The sequence below is a fragment of the Rhopalosiphum padi genome, chromosome 3, assembly GCF_020882245.1.
Source record: "Rhopalosiphum padi isolate XX-2018 chromosome 3, ASM2088224v1, whole genome shotgun sequence".
NCBI classification, from domain to species: domain Eukaryota; kingdom Metazoa; phylum Arthropoda; class Insecta; order Hemiptera; family Aphididae; genus Rhopalosiphum; species Rhopalosiphum padi.
This window is the reverse complement of record NC_083599.1, coordinates 4609904-4626405: the sequence shown is the minus strand read 5'-3', so window position 1 is coordinate 4626405 and position 16502 is coordinate 4609904. Positions and strand designations below refer to the sequence as shown.

General features: G+C 31.2%; 1 protein-coding gene across 1 annotated transcript in view; it reads right to left on the bottom strand.

Moving 5' to 3' along the window:
- The window catches only part of LOC132923691 (uncharacterized), a 350681-nt gene that overhangs the window by 123454 nt on the left and 210725 nt on the right, over nt 1–16502 (bottom strand). The gene's annotated exons all lie outside the window — the stretch shown is intronic.

Here is a 16502-nt window from a genome sequence, read left to right as displayed (position 1 = left end):
TCGATTAATTTGTAAAAGGAATTCTCGTGAAAAAAAAGAATAAAAGTCTTTCTTACTACAGTTATCTGGCCTTTGCAGCGATGTCGGAAATAAATCACGCGAGGTTTATGGAAGAAAATTGTCCAGCTCATATAATTTTAAGTCTAATACAGAGTGTAAGTATTAAATATTGTTACAACAAAGTGTAGGTTGGAAATTCTAATAATAACATATTGAGTTGATTTTTATTATCTGTTTACAGCTCAAAAAACTGTTAACATAAAAATGTTTACACATATACGTAAGTATTAATTTAACACCGGAAAAGTACTAAAATGCTGTACACATAAACTGTATCTGTTTATGTTTCAACTTTGTCGTGCTATCTGATTAAACCAGACCGGAAAATAAATTATGTCTCTTTAAGGCTAACTGTATATAATTGGTTCAGACGTAATAACATCTCAAATTCTCAGACCGGAACTTTGGTCAAAAAAGAGTGGAAAAAAGATCAGCACACTCGATTAATTTAATTCCTCTCAAAAACGGAATCGGACGTTTACGATAAATAATAATATTGTAATAAACGGAAAGAGAATAAAACAAAAGAAAATATTAAGAACTCGAGAACACACAAAAAAATAACTAAAACTAATAGTTTACGAGTGTTTATTAATTTTTAATAAAAATGTATTTTGCTTTGCCGGTCGGTATATGGTTTATATAATGATAATAATTCCAAACTACACTGATTTCGCACTATAAGAAGTCTTTAAGACTCTATAATAAGGTACTTAATTTTACACCAAATCGTACCACACAACTGAGCGACTGAATCGCGTTAAATGTATCGAACGGTTACGGGACATGAAAAAAAAAAATAATAACAATAATAAAACAATTCATCGGCACAATCGCAATACCGTCTGGCGCTCGTTAAAATTAAACGTTGTAATATTTGTCGTCGGGCGTTATTGTTGTAATAACAATAATAACAATAATAATAATAACGATAGCCGTATTCGTAACGACAACGGCTCTTTTGTCGGTCCGGCAAATATAATAAATATATTTTAGAATATTATACTAATGAAATATATTAATATAATACACGTGCTTACTTCCGTTAACGGTCACCTCTACGTAACGGTTAGGTTTTTTGGTCCCATCGAGCGTTATGCCTCTATAGTATGGCTACCTCTAAATAGCGGTCATTATTTATGGTCCCTTCGGTGATCGTTAATCGGAAGTTTTACTGTATGAATAAGTGACGTTCGTATGAAACTCTGTACATTGTGATAACGATAATAATAATAATAATATTATAATAGTTGTCGTGACACTATTATTGTCCACATCGTTCGCGGGTTGTGTTAGGTCGGTAAAAATTAGTTATCACGTCGATGGGATGCGTGCAAGTCTCTGTTATCACTAATTATCATTGTTATTGTCAGGTTGTTATTCGAATAGCTATCGAAAAAAAACCGGTACCGCGTCCGTACGTGGGAATAATGTTGTGATATTGTTCTTTATTTATTAACACTACTGTCATTATATTGGCGTTATTAAATAATATTATGTTTTTCGGTTTCCAGACAATAATAATATCATGACGGCACACGCGTAACATTATTATGTATGAATGTTACTCGTGTGATATCCACGTGTTATGGCAGTCGGCTGACGTGTCTGACAGATGCAAATTTCGTTTTGATATTTTCGACATTTTATTTTTTCCTTTCGAAACGACGGCGGTGGTTTAACATTATTATATACTTGCATAAAATTATATCGTTTTGTTCGTCGGCTTTAAAACCTCAGTTTAATATTTATAGAATATTGTATTTTTTATTTATTAATTTTTTTTTTCAACTTTAAAAACCATCAAATATTGAATATTATAATTGATTTCACGGAGAACGAAAAAAAAAAAAATAATAATAATAATAATAATAAATATATTAAAATAAAAACGTTTAATTTTCATTGATGATTTCATTACGTTTTACATCATGCATGATATTCCGCATGCATACATCTACTCTTCAATGTTATAATCTGTCGGTGCGGTGGCGTGCGCACCTACACACACCGCAATAACGAATAAACTATATTATAATATTAATCCAAAATCTGATGAAAAACGCGATTAAAAAAAATAATAATAATAACAAACATTTTGAAAAAATAAAAACAAACCATCACGTTTTGCTGTTCCGTGACGTGTGTGGTGTGGGCACATCCACTGACTGTGTCTACGTGTGTTGTATAATTACAAACGTATCGTGTCGTAGACATGAGGTGTACTACATAATATGCAATGCCATTAACGTGACTAAAAACTATTATACGCGTCAGTCTATATTATAAATGTTTAAATCACAAACCCCGTACGATATATAAGTGCATATACGTATAGGTACCGAACTCGGCATGAATTATTAGAACGCACGTCTATCATATATCGATCAGCCGTCGCGGACGGCCTGTAGGGCATTATGAAAAAAAAAAAATAAATAAAAAAGAAGAACCTGGTAATGCGAACTTTGTGTGAAACTATACCATAATAATATTATATATCACATTATTGTATAGGTACAAATATAAATATTACATCGTGACACGGCTATGGGAAGTATGATTTTGATTTTATTTCGTTTTTTATTTTTTATTTTTCAGATTCCGATGGCGTATCTACGCTGAATGGGAATAGAATTGGTTTTACAATGATTATCATATAGATATAGTGTGTGCGAGTAGGTTTTTTTTTCACCCGGACAAGTATATGTTATCAGTTTTTCGGCTAAAAAGAGTGTTCTAAAAGTTTCTTGTTGCTCGATCAATCGGGGGAAAATCGTCCACGAGTTGTACAGCACTCATGAGAGGTAATATTATTTGGACGTTTCCATTGGCGCTCTAGAAAATTGCGTACAACTCGTTATCCGAAAGAGGATTAACTTACGAAATAGATTTTGATTATTCTATTAAAATTCAAAATATTATAATAAATGGGTGATACATAATATGATTTTCACAAGACAAGAAGTTTTATGTATTTTGTTAATATTTATGGAATTGAATTATAATATAAGACTAGTTGGACATTAGAGAACGGTGATGGGCAACTAACTTAAGGTTTCAATAATTATCCTACTACAAAAATGATGTAGATTATTTTGATTTCTTTTATAGAAATCTTCAGTATACTAACAATAAGTGGTAATTTATTTATTTATAGTTTGTTTTATTTTAAAAATAATTTTTCCATTAATTTTGACATATATTTCCCCTATATATTACTTTTTCAATTTTGTTGATACAATTTTACAAATAAACCTTTTGAAATAACTCTATTTAATATATTATAATATTCAAAAAAAATAGTAAAATACTTTTTTTTAATTATTATTCTTTCATGGAAAACTTTAAATACCTCATTGTTTACATATCAAATTTTAATTTATCGTAATGCATTAAAGAACGATAAATGTTATTCATATAATTTTCTTTTAAAGATCAATTATTCTAAACATTTTCTAGGATGATCACCAAATAAAAATATTTATACAATATTTAATATTACTATTTTAATACATTTTAAAACCAAATTAATCAACTTATGCTACACATTTCACATTTCTGCCAATTTGATATTGGGTTGTAAACTTCAGTGTTTCCAACTCACCACTATAATAAACACTAATGATATTAACAACTATATTATTCACTAATATTATTCGAAAAACGTATTTTGGCTAACTTCTTGTTTGATTTATATTATATTTGAATTGTTAACTATTGCTCTCTAGTTAAATATTTATATATACAAATAATATTACCATAGTCCCAAAGCTGCCATATGAATATTTATTATTACTATTCTATGAAATGTGTAACATTTCCCAACAAGGATGATTATTAGATTATATTGAATTTACGCATGTCAAGTTTTCTGTAATATCAAACAAGTTTTTTTTGTTGTATAAATTATATAAATTATAATTAGATAAAATGTATTACTAGTCTACTAAACGATTTCATAAAAATAATTCATAAATACAATTAAAATACGACAATACGATTTTTTTTTTTAGCAATTAAATCATAACTTATGTCACAGACTTGTTGTATTGTATGATATACAACTACAATAACATAGTTACTGTTATAATCTACTTATGATTTTACGTTTGACAAATCGCATGAGAACAGCGTTGGTAGTATACTAATATCCAATCGTTACGGTCATAAATTATGAGATATATGCAAAAATGGGAATTACTTAGTTAAATAGTTATTTTTTTAAACTTTTTATCTTAACTAGTTGGTGAATATTCAAATCGACATATAAAAACTTAATTATTTGAATTGATTATTAAAACAACTTAACGTTTAAAACGTTGATTTAAAAATAATCAGTCAAGTTAAATTGATTAGAAATTGCTTTAAAAAAGTTTAGTTTTGTACATTATTTATTGTATACACAGTTTTACCCGAAAATAATCTTATACTATAATAATAAATTATGTTATGTTTTTTTCATAAAATAATATTCAATATATAAAGAAAAATACTCCACGTGATCCATAAAATAATTTAACAACTAACAAGTAGATTTAATCGTTTTAAATTTAGATAAATTTATCTTTTTTTCCCATATTAACTTTGAAATTATCGACACGAATTTTTTATTTATACAATCATTAACTTTTAACTTGGAGATTTTTGGAGAATTTTTCATTACTTCCTCCTTTGGATATCAGTACAAAGAAATAGGTTGTATACACTATACAGACATACAATACACCACTCTCTCATATTTCACTTTTCTCGTTTTCGCGGGCCACGCAAACCGAAGTTTTTTTGTACATTGTGTGTATCCGAAAACCGACAAATCACATAACTGTATCGAAATGTGATGGGTAGAAAGAGGCACGTACGCGAAAAACACGTATTTGTCCTCATTAATGATTTCTCGCGCTTTGGGTAACACGAGGCGAAACTTTGAGGCGGTCAATTATTCGTTTTCGACAGTAATGACACGAGTAACGGAACCTGCAGCAGTGGCGCAGTAAATTTTTACGACCGACAACAACAGGAAAAAAAAAACACACACTCACACATTAAACCAAACCAAATAAAGAAACAATACAAAAGGCGTACGGGCCACGACTTTTACGCCGCAAGGTCGTGTGCGATAAAATAATAAAAACCACCTTTTTCGACCCTCTTCGGTTATATAGAGAGGTGTGGCGGAGAAGGATTTATGGTCCTGTAAAACAACCGGGTAACGACTCAATCGGCAGCGGCGTTAGTGGCGACGATGCGATCGATAAATCCGTTAAGAATTACATAACACACACACACGCGCGCGCACACGCACACACGACACGCAAAAACTCACATTCACACGCACATGCGAAATGTTATTGTTGTAATAATATGTTTTAATATCGAAGTCGCTTAGGGCCGGGGCGCACGTGTGGTAGTGGCAGCGGGTGGAACTCGCGGGTGTTGCAGATGCGTTGATAATAATGAAACGGAACGGAAAACGCCGTGTGACGCCGCCCGAGTAATCTAATCTCGTTAACAGAACCGAGTTTACCTAATTGCCCCTCTGCCCGGCACCGCCTCCCGAATTTTCTCCCCTATAATTTTATGAGCACATAACCCGATATCGGGCCCCGTCTCAAAGCTACGGCATTATAATATGCTATCATATGATAACATGTACCCATCACTGTGTGTTAGCCGTGTATATGATATACGTGTGTGTGTGTGTGTGTGTATATTATTATCTACCACGAATAATGCGACGATGTCGTCGGCGTTCGATCTCTTTTGCTCGTCGTCACGTGTACCTGTAAATTGATAAGTGATGCGAACGAGTAATACGTATCGTGATGGCAAATTCAGTGGCGATAAAAAAACTTTCGACGTCGTTTGGTCGTATAATAATATTATGTAAAGACCACGAGCTTTTCCGACGGATCGAATGGTTTCATTCGTTTGCGGTGTAGACCTGCACCTCGACACGCCGGAGGTCCTTACGATTTTGATTGATTTTTTTTCGTATATTCGTTTGAAATCCGTCGAAACGCGATAAAAATAATCGCCGGGACAGGATTTTCCATAGCGAGAACCGTCGAGTTTAAACGCATCGCATAATATAGTAAACAGTCGGTGTACCCGATAGCCGCCGATAAGATTGGTCTTTTCGATTGCTGCGATTTATCGCGGATAAACAAAACGCCACTGTTATTTGACGACGGACGACCAGCAAAGCGATACTAGTGCCGAAAAACCGGTCTTTTTATTTTTGTACATTTTTTTAAAGTCTGCGATGATGCGTATACGCGAGTGCTCCTGATCAAATCATTTGCACACCGAATATCGACTCCGTAAACTTTTCATACCAATTTTACATCGTTGCATCGAACAAGCCGACTGCGTACATTCAAATATTCAATGCTTAGGGGCGATACAATACAGTTCACTATTCGGCGGCACCCATCTACAGAAAGTTTTCCTTCCGGAGTTCCGGATTCGTATATATTATTATAATGATGGAGCTACGCGCATAGTATGAGAATATATATTTATGTATGTGTGTATATAATATATAGGCATGCATATATATATATATATATATTGGGTCCTATCGATGTCACGCACCGATCCGCCATTTCGGATAAAAATATAATACGAACCCGTGATCGTCGGGGGAAAAAAAATTAACCGTTCAGTTTGAAATCGATTTTGAAAGCTAAAGTGCATACGTGATCTCGCTGATCACGTATGCCGCCTGACCGAGCGGGCCCGCCCCAACGGTCGCTCACTAATTTTGATGGGCGCGTGCTGTTTAAATTTTTGCACAACGACATTCTAAACAATTTTAAAATCATATAATAATATTATGATATCGCATATTGATCACATGTTATGCCTTTAACACAAACGACGGAATGTTAACTGGATGTTGATAGGTAAATACCAAAAGAATATTAGGTATGTATTATGTTAAATTTATAGGTACTTGGGCGTCAAGTTCGTGTTTAATTTATTGTATTTAATAATATTTTTGTGTTTAGACCAATATGGTATAACGATTGTAAAATCGTTTTTGTTCCCCATAATAATTTATTGATAAAAACAATTATAAAATAAACAATTTTGTTCCATTTGCATGCGTTTTTGAGTCTTTAATTAGAAAACAATTATCAATCATTTTTCTCAATTGCCATTAATATCTTATTTGAATGTATTTTGTTTTTAGTTAATTACTCCCATTTTGAAATAATTATTCATAAGCTGTAGTTTTTATTATTTTGGCCATTCTAAAGTTTATTTCCATAGTCTTTCATCTTCTCTATTAGTGAGAGCCATAATGAGGGTGTGAAACTCCTCTAACGAGATTCCATTTTGATGTTAAAAAGTTTAAAGTATTTGGAGATCGGAGATGGTTTATTCGTTTGATAAAAAGCGAACATTAAATCTTTTTTTCCTTCTCATCAGTGTCATATTTTACTTTCTAAACTCGAAAACTAAAGCTCCTTATCTTACACAAAATGATAAATTTAAATAAGGCAGTTGTCATAGATTATTATAATGTTAATGCTTTTATGCTTTCGTGTATTAAAAAAAAAAAAAAAAAAAAAAATCAGCTGATCAAGTTTATTTAAAATATTTTATATCATTATAGTCAGCACAAATTGTGCATAATTATAGGCTAAACGTTAGAAAAGTCAGTTAGATTAAATTAGGAAAAAATAATGTATACATATATGCATAACATAACATTTAATTTAAATACAACATTTTCGATTAAAACAATAAACTGTGTAAAGGTAACACAATTTTTACAATTGTTTATTACCATTGTAATTTTACGTTTCAACGTGTGCAGGAAACAAAAAAAAAAAAATCCGAAGTACATAATATTAACATTTAAAAAATAATGTGACGCGGACTGCCAGACATACGACTACTGTACCGTTTTTCGACACCTCTGCGTTCGTTTTTGTGTTCGGACGTCACCGTGTTATCGTGCACAATAATTGTTATTTGTATCTTTCTAACACAAACTAACCAGTACGAGTACAACATAAAATTCCATTTACAGCGTGACACGTATAGTGTTTGAGTGTCGTCCCTTCTGACAATACCCGACCCGGTTGCTCGTGGCCACTGTCCAACCACTCGCACACACGACAACCCGCCCGTGTCAATCCTCGATAGTGGTAACTGGTAAGTATCCCCACCCCCCGCCCTTCACGCGGGACACGGGAGTTAGATTCTCCGCCGCGAAGCCAATTTGTCGCGGACTGTGCGATAACTTCGATCGTCGGTTGTCGTTGTCTTCCGAAATTGGGGTTGTGCGAACACGTATTAGGTACCCGTGAGAATGATTAGAGAGAGGTTGGGAGCGAGTCGAACGGGTCGCGCTATTTGTGTTCCGAAATGGCGATTAATATAGGAACGAGCGAACCGCGTAAAGCGACTTGCGTGAAAAACGTACACGTTTTTTTTTTCACAATATATAAACCGTTGTACTGTGACATATAACAATTTGGTTGCAATCGACAACTTCGTGTACAGATACGTAGTGATTTAATTCCAGCGCAATACTTGATTATTCATTACGGTTTGTGTGTCACAATTAATAGACATGTTGTATAATGTGTTAACAACGTTATTTTTAACAAGTAACTTTTTAATTAAGCGATTTAATCGATTTTCGGATTGAAATAATAACAAGAGAAAAAAATAATAATTAAATCGTTTTATTCAAATGTATATAATTAGACAAACAATGCCGATTGGCGATTCGACGGCCGTTGTGGGTCTGAACATTTTCTATAGGAAAAAAAAAATATGTGCACTCGCTAGAGGAACACAATAAATAATAATTAATTTCGTATAATTACTGGCAATTAATTTGGTTGAATAATATTCAATGGCGTTCGAATTATATGATATAAGTTGCAAACAAATGGTATAAACTCGTTGTTAACTACCTAACAATAAATATATAATGACACGGTGCAAATAAAAGTCCTTAAAACAGTTATCAACGTGCAATAATATACAATAATAACAATATACGTTTATATTTCCCGAGCACACGTGTCTCAACTCCGAGTTTGTTTGCTGTTGTAATTTGATTTAGGTAGACACCAAAGGATTTTAGATATAAAGTACTCGGAACTTTTGCAGACATTTTTTATCGAACAGAAAGGTTTAGTTCTTATAATATCGAAACGTATTGAGATTTCGAATATAATAATTTAACCTATTTAAATCTTTTACATAACGTCATTTATAATTATTATTTTTCTCGGATAATAAAAACTATTCGTTTGGTAGCGCTCATTATATCGTCATGTATGGCGACTTGCCGGTGAGTCTCGAGAGTGGCTCCATTTACTCTGCAAAATTAGCATTAGACTTTAAACTTGTTTACATGCACAGGGACACTGGACATGCACACGCATGCATTATCCATTCCGAAATTTTCTACTATTTGCATACAATTTAAATAAATGCGGGACTGCACACTACGTGATTTGGTAATAAAAGTCGATTTCGCAGAACGCTGACGAGTTCAATCGTTTAAAACCGATTTAATAATGCCGGGAATTCTGTAGCCACCACATATTTCCCGTGTACAGTGATTGTAGTGATTGTATAATACGTATTTCTAATAATAATGACTGAGCCTAGTTATCTCGGAGGTTTTAAATATTAAATTATCTACTGTTACTCATAACAGTTGTCATGTTATACGCACCAGTATGCATTGAACAAGCTAATTAAACACGCTGAACCACATTTATAATAATTGTATTATATAGGTAGGCGGTAGCAGGTATTTAAATTGTTTGATTATTTATTTTTCAAATGAGATGCGGGTGAATAATTCCAATGAAAAATCAGAAAGCTTCGAAACAGAAATTTCTATTTTCAAACGTCGTCACCAAAAAACCCCGCGACATGATTCAATAGTCATATTACATAGTGAAATTAAACACAAAATACATATTATAATGCTGTACATGATATGAATTTATAAATATGATATAACAATTTATTAATCAGTTTGATATTAACGTAAGGTATTTAAATCAAAAGCACGCCAAAAAAAATTATCACTCTTCAATACGACTGTTTTCTAGTGGATATACGTACAGTTTTGGGTCAAAAACAACCTTATTTATACAGTGGTGTCATGTGGAGCGCAACTGGGGCATTCGCCCTAGTCTAACATTTACATCAACCTTAAGTCGGCACATTTAAAAATTATAATAAGTCTTATTTTTAACTACTAAAGGTCATTGTTATAAATCATAATATTGAATATTGATATTTTATATGTAAAGATTTATTGTTGATTTTTTTGTTGTATTTTTTAAATAGGTATATTATATTATTAATCAAGATGTTCAGTATTTACATAATGTGACTGTAAATACTGCTAACTACTTGTAAATCTGCAGTATTAAAAAGCACCTATTACCTAATTATTATTTATTTACACATTACTCAATTATTCTATACTTGACTTTCTAATTCTAATAAATATTTGATAAAATTGCTTATATTTAATACTTCAAAATCCTGCGTGTGACGTTCATATACCTGAACATTTACCGCCCCCCCCCTCACCAGCTATGGCACTATTTTATGTGAAATGCGTGGAAAAAATGTTGTGTCGGCAAATCAGTTAGTAGTTGCTTTAGTCAAACAAAAACTGAAATAACGCCACTGTATTTATATTGTCCTATAATTTCAGATACGTCGCTTAAGACTGTACAATTATACTAATTGTAATATTATTGTTATCTTACCCTAGTTACAATATGTTTAAAAATGATTATACTAGCTGTTATACTGTTACACAATATTTTTTTATTAACCTAGTTTTTAAATACTAACATTTCTTATTATTACTACCCATTTTAATTTATATTTTTAGTTTAATACAACAAAACCGACCGCAGAGACTCGCACGTAGCGTGATGGGCGCGTAAAAAGCGTCGTATTTCCTGAGTAATGCAGTTTGCTGGGTTATAATAGAAAAAATATTATATAGAACGACATGTAATACATTATTTGCACCATCATGATTTGATATGACGTCGCGACGACTCAAAAAAAAAACAAATATAATTCGAGATTATAATAAAAACAGTAAAACAATGTAATACGATATACGTAGACGTATTGCGATTATAATCATGTCACCGCGAGACAGGAATCCGGTACAGCTAAAAGCCGAATGGATGCCTGCAGGTTAGACGGGCTTTTTGGGGTTGGGCCGCTAAATTTTTAATGAAATTAGGATTTTATAACAAACGGAATTTACGATTGTAGGTTTTCGATTTCCAACCGGGATTAATTTCAGCTATCCCACCGTGTCGTGGGAATGGCCAAGTATATAATATATATATATATAGGGAGTCGCATCGCTTCAATAAGTAACGTTTTATTCCTTCACTTGTTTCTTTTCTCTGTTATTTTATTTATATTTTTATTTTTGAATTCATTTGATTTTAATAGTGTTAGACCTTCTCTACGTTTTTCCGTTTATACGACGCCGATGTGGTATGCGGGGTTGGACTCTTAATAAATAAAAGAAAAGCCTTTGGCTAATTCACAACAATAATGTTGGATAGACACAAGGGATGTTTCATGAAAATGTTTGTGTCTTTCTCTTACGCCGTGAAACATGTTTTAGTTAAATTGAATTTTTATTATCTTGACGTCTTTCCGGCAATGTTTTACTATCATTTTCTTTGGTCCCGGACACAACACACAAAAAACTACCGGATCTGGTTGTATTTTTTTATATATGGTCTACACTTATATTTTCGATAACATTTTATCCTTTGATGCCATGGTAAGCTCTATATTTTTTTTCTCTACCATATTTTGAAGTTTTTCGTCTTCATATCCTTTTTTTTTTTATTATTATTATTATTAAATCGAATTTTTGCCTAAGAATAATATTTGACAACTCAGTCGGACGCCGTGCCTTGTTTGTTATACGATACATGTTCTAGAACTCACGTCATTGGAAACAAAGGAAATCTGGGAAACGAAGTTCTTGGAAAGTTAGTTTTAGAATATAGTATACGTTTCTAAACTTACGTTACAAAGGTCACATTGTAATCACAAACACATATTGTTGTCATTCAGGAGCAAAGCACAATTGTTGGATTTAAGAGTTTTAAACCACTGTCTTTGAGAAATATATCTCTGCATATAATTCGTAAAAGATCTCTCGTAATTTCGTTGTCCACTGGAATACTTTCACAAATAAATCTCTTTAAACCATTTTGTTACTGGTGGATGGTTTTCAAAGAACAATAATCTTTAGGCGCACTATATAACTTATATTGCGAGCAATTGTAAAGAGTATAGAAACCTTAGATACATAAATAATGGTTTTATTTATTTTTTTTTTGTCTGGTCAAAGTTTAACAAACTATTAATTGTTTTTTTTTTCTAAATCGTATTTTATGTTGTTAGGTAATTACGTATGATTATTTCAATTATATTAAAATGGTAAGACACTAAAATAAAAGTAGTTATCGAAATCCAATAAAAATGTACAATAAGAAATTACTAATAATATTTATAATATAGTTATGTTTAAAAATGTGTAACACATTAATAATTGTATCCATACAAATAATACATCAAATTTTTCTACTTGAAATAATGTTGATAATTTTGGTTACCACTTATATGATTTGCAGGTGTTTAATAAAGTGAAACACATAACACTTATATTTAAAATATTCTATAAGCTAATAGTGTTTTATTAATATACACTTATTTCTTTGTAAATAGCTAAAATAATTTTAAAACAACATTTGTTTGTGATCTAAGCAAGCTTCATCTTATACAATATTATATGATATTGAAAAAAATTGATATTTTAGTATTTAAAAAAAAAATAATTTGGAATAAATTATCTTTGTTTCGTTGGCAATTGACATATTTGTGTATTCAATCACACAACATATTTTTTAGTTCAAGTTTAAAATCTTAATATTAAAATTTGATTTTTACAGTCGTTTCAATAATTACTTATTACAGTGCATGTCTGGTTATTCGTATAAAGTGAGAAGGATTAAGTTTAATGTTGATATTTGGCGTTTAGTTCTCAGACATAATATAATCATATGCAAATCGGACCTAGTAAGGCAATCTACCTACGGTGGATTGAATTCAGTTTCTACTGTATTCTACTGTATCTAATTAAATGCAGGTGTATTGGATTGTGGAAATTTACCTGTCTTGGATACAGTGTTCTATTACATAATATTACCCACTATCACTTTAATGTAAAATGTGTTAAATTTGTGCTTAATTAGAGTGTCTAGTTAATTAATTGAACGTTTTAGGTGGTACTCAACGTGTTTTGGCTGAAGTGCATATTGGTTCTCAGAAATACGGACCGGGATATGGAATTGTCATATGAAGATGAAACACAGTGTTCGGTGTTTTCCGATGCACGAAAAATCAGTTTAAATAACTACATTGATTCAGTTTCGAATTAGAGTACCTCGACTGTTTGTCAAATTGATTGTCTAAATTTATTCAAAAATTCAAATACAAGCATGTATTATAATAATATTATTGTTGATGTAGGTATAGGTTAAATTAGGTAAATAAAATATTATTATTATCAAAGGTTTCATTCCACCAATCAAAAATTGATCAATATAAGTTTAAAGTACAAATAACACATATTATAATATTTACAAATTACACATTAGGTATATATCAATGATAATAACTAATAAAGTAAATAATAATAATAATAATAATAATGTAATAGCCATCTTTATCGGACGGTATGGCCAGCGGTGTTTCCGATAGCGTTGCGCTATGTTCAACATCCTGTTAGCTCATCCCGTGGAAAAAAAAAAACAATAACAATAAGTTACAAATCAGGAAGATACGTTTCCGATGTAAGGACATACAACTGGATTTATATTATTATCACGGTAACAATGCGTAATGCGTACAGACGATTAATGAAAATAATGTTTCTATCTGCGGAATATATTTATATCGAAATTTAACTCTCACCAAACAATAATATACGAAGATTTAAATGATAAAAATGCGACTACGACACTACCAGCTGCAGTACAGTGTGCGCGTACGTATGATCGTTTTAATGTTTTGTCGCGCATATCGCATTTCGTGTATAACAACACATCAAACGTTCGCGTTTAATTTCAGTAATTTAACGACTTGTTGCCGCGAAGCTCTGCAGTATACACATAATATCTGCATAATATTCCGGACTATATATCACATAATGCCGGATGTGGATACCACCTACACTTACATCCACTCAAACTACAACGTTTCGATGTGTCGATTTTTCGGACTTGACATTTACGCTGTCGATTAAACAACGCGTACTTTGCGCTTGTCTCAAAAAATGCGAACACAAGGACGGTCCAGTTAATTAGTTTCAACACCAAACCTTTGGGCACGAGGCGGCATGGCGGCTCCCTCGCGAGTTATTAACAACCCCTCGCTGTGAACCTTTTCACAGCGTGTGTACGCCCCCCGCAAGCGCCTTCGTTCGAGAAACAGTGCACCACGCGTATATGTGTGTGCGTGTGTGTGTTTGTGTGAGACATAAAACAGGTGCCTTTGCCGCACAGTATTCTTTGCGAGCGGTAAGTGAGCTTTTCCCGAAAAGGCTCGCGTTACACACATAATGTACAAATGCGAGTCCTAATTTTATATTTTGTTTTTATTGCGTTTTCAACCGGTGTCACATTTCCACTCCCTTACGTTGTATAATGGCCCCTTACTGCTACCACCCCTCCCCCGCCCGTGTGCGCCACCCGCACGTTGCGTGTTAGCCAACGCGGCACGATGTATCAATGTTCTCGTTTTCCACCATACGATTCCATTACTTCATTATAATATTATAATAATTAATATGGTGAAAAAAAAAATAACCATTCACCTTTTATGACTTTTTTTCCTACCCGATAGTGACATCGAACAAAGGCTAAGTACACACGAGTTAAAATTATATTTTGTTTTAGATTTATAACAAATTCTGTTGACTGTAGTTGTATTGATATAATATTTCCAATTCTAATGTTTCGGAAATAGTATTATTACATTCGATTTTTTATTCGATATGACAAAACTTATTATATGACCATTTTTTTATGTATATAATATAATATTATTATTTATTGATAGGACAATATTGAAAATAAGGAATTTTACAATTTAGGTTCTGAGTGGATTGAATAAGTTATATTGGCTTCGAATATGTGTGTAGACACTAGATATATATGCATAGTATAATATTATATATTATATTTAATAATACATTTATTTTTATTTGAAACCCCTTTTTAGTATTTTCTACTTTTTTTTTCAAAATATTGTTTTATCGTGTTCAATTGAAAATTGAAAATAGCTAACGCAATACATACCGAGCATGTGTATTAAATTCCGATAAAAATCAAAAGAAAACCAACTACGATATAGATAACTATCTACTTATTTTTAGTTGAGTTTAAAAGTAAATTCTTTTCGATTTTTTGTTATACCTTATAATACAAAAATAATCAAAAAAACATAGAAAACTTAATATTTATTTTATGTTATTACTTCCATCATGATATTGTTACACTACCTATTTAATTCGTATTTCAACAAATTTTATTATAATATTAATAACTTAATAAATAACAACTCAAGAAATGAATCAAACTTTTTAAAAGACAAGTAAAAATATAAATTTGTATTAAATGTACATACACATTTGTAAGTGACATGAATTTGATGTGGTTCACTTAATTGAAATAATAAACTAACTTCTTGCAATTTAATTATGAAAATCAAAATTGTTAATGTACAAAGAGATTTATTTAAATGAATACTATAATTAATTTAATATATTTATCTCATAATTGTTTTCACATGGTATACAATAATTAAATATTATTGTTTGCTATTGTTTTACCACTATCCTTATTTAAGTATTTTAATTTTTAAATTAAAAAAAATTAATTTCATATTCTAAAGCTATATACTTTTTAAAAATGTTGGTAAATACTTAAAAAAATAAAATGTTCAACAGTAGTCAATTATTTAAACTATTTAAAAAGTTTAGATGATAAGAGTTTATTGAAAAGCAACCCCTCATAAAATACAATTCACTATTTTTATAACTTATAACTTATTAATTACTTGTTTTAAATTCGGTTTGTTTATTATTACCGAAAATATTTCAATTTTTGTAATAGAAAATTGAAAAAAACATACTGTTACCATTTATAAAAGTAAATACTTATAAAAAAATTGTTATATAATATAATATCATATTTATTTAAATGTTGTAATTCAACGACATGAATAATTAATATTGTGAAAAAGTTAAAACATGTTGAAATAGTAAATGTAGAATCTAAATTAGATAACGTTGTATTCTTATTTTGTTTTCATAACCGTTAGAAATAATATTT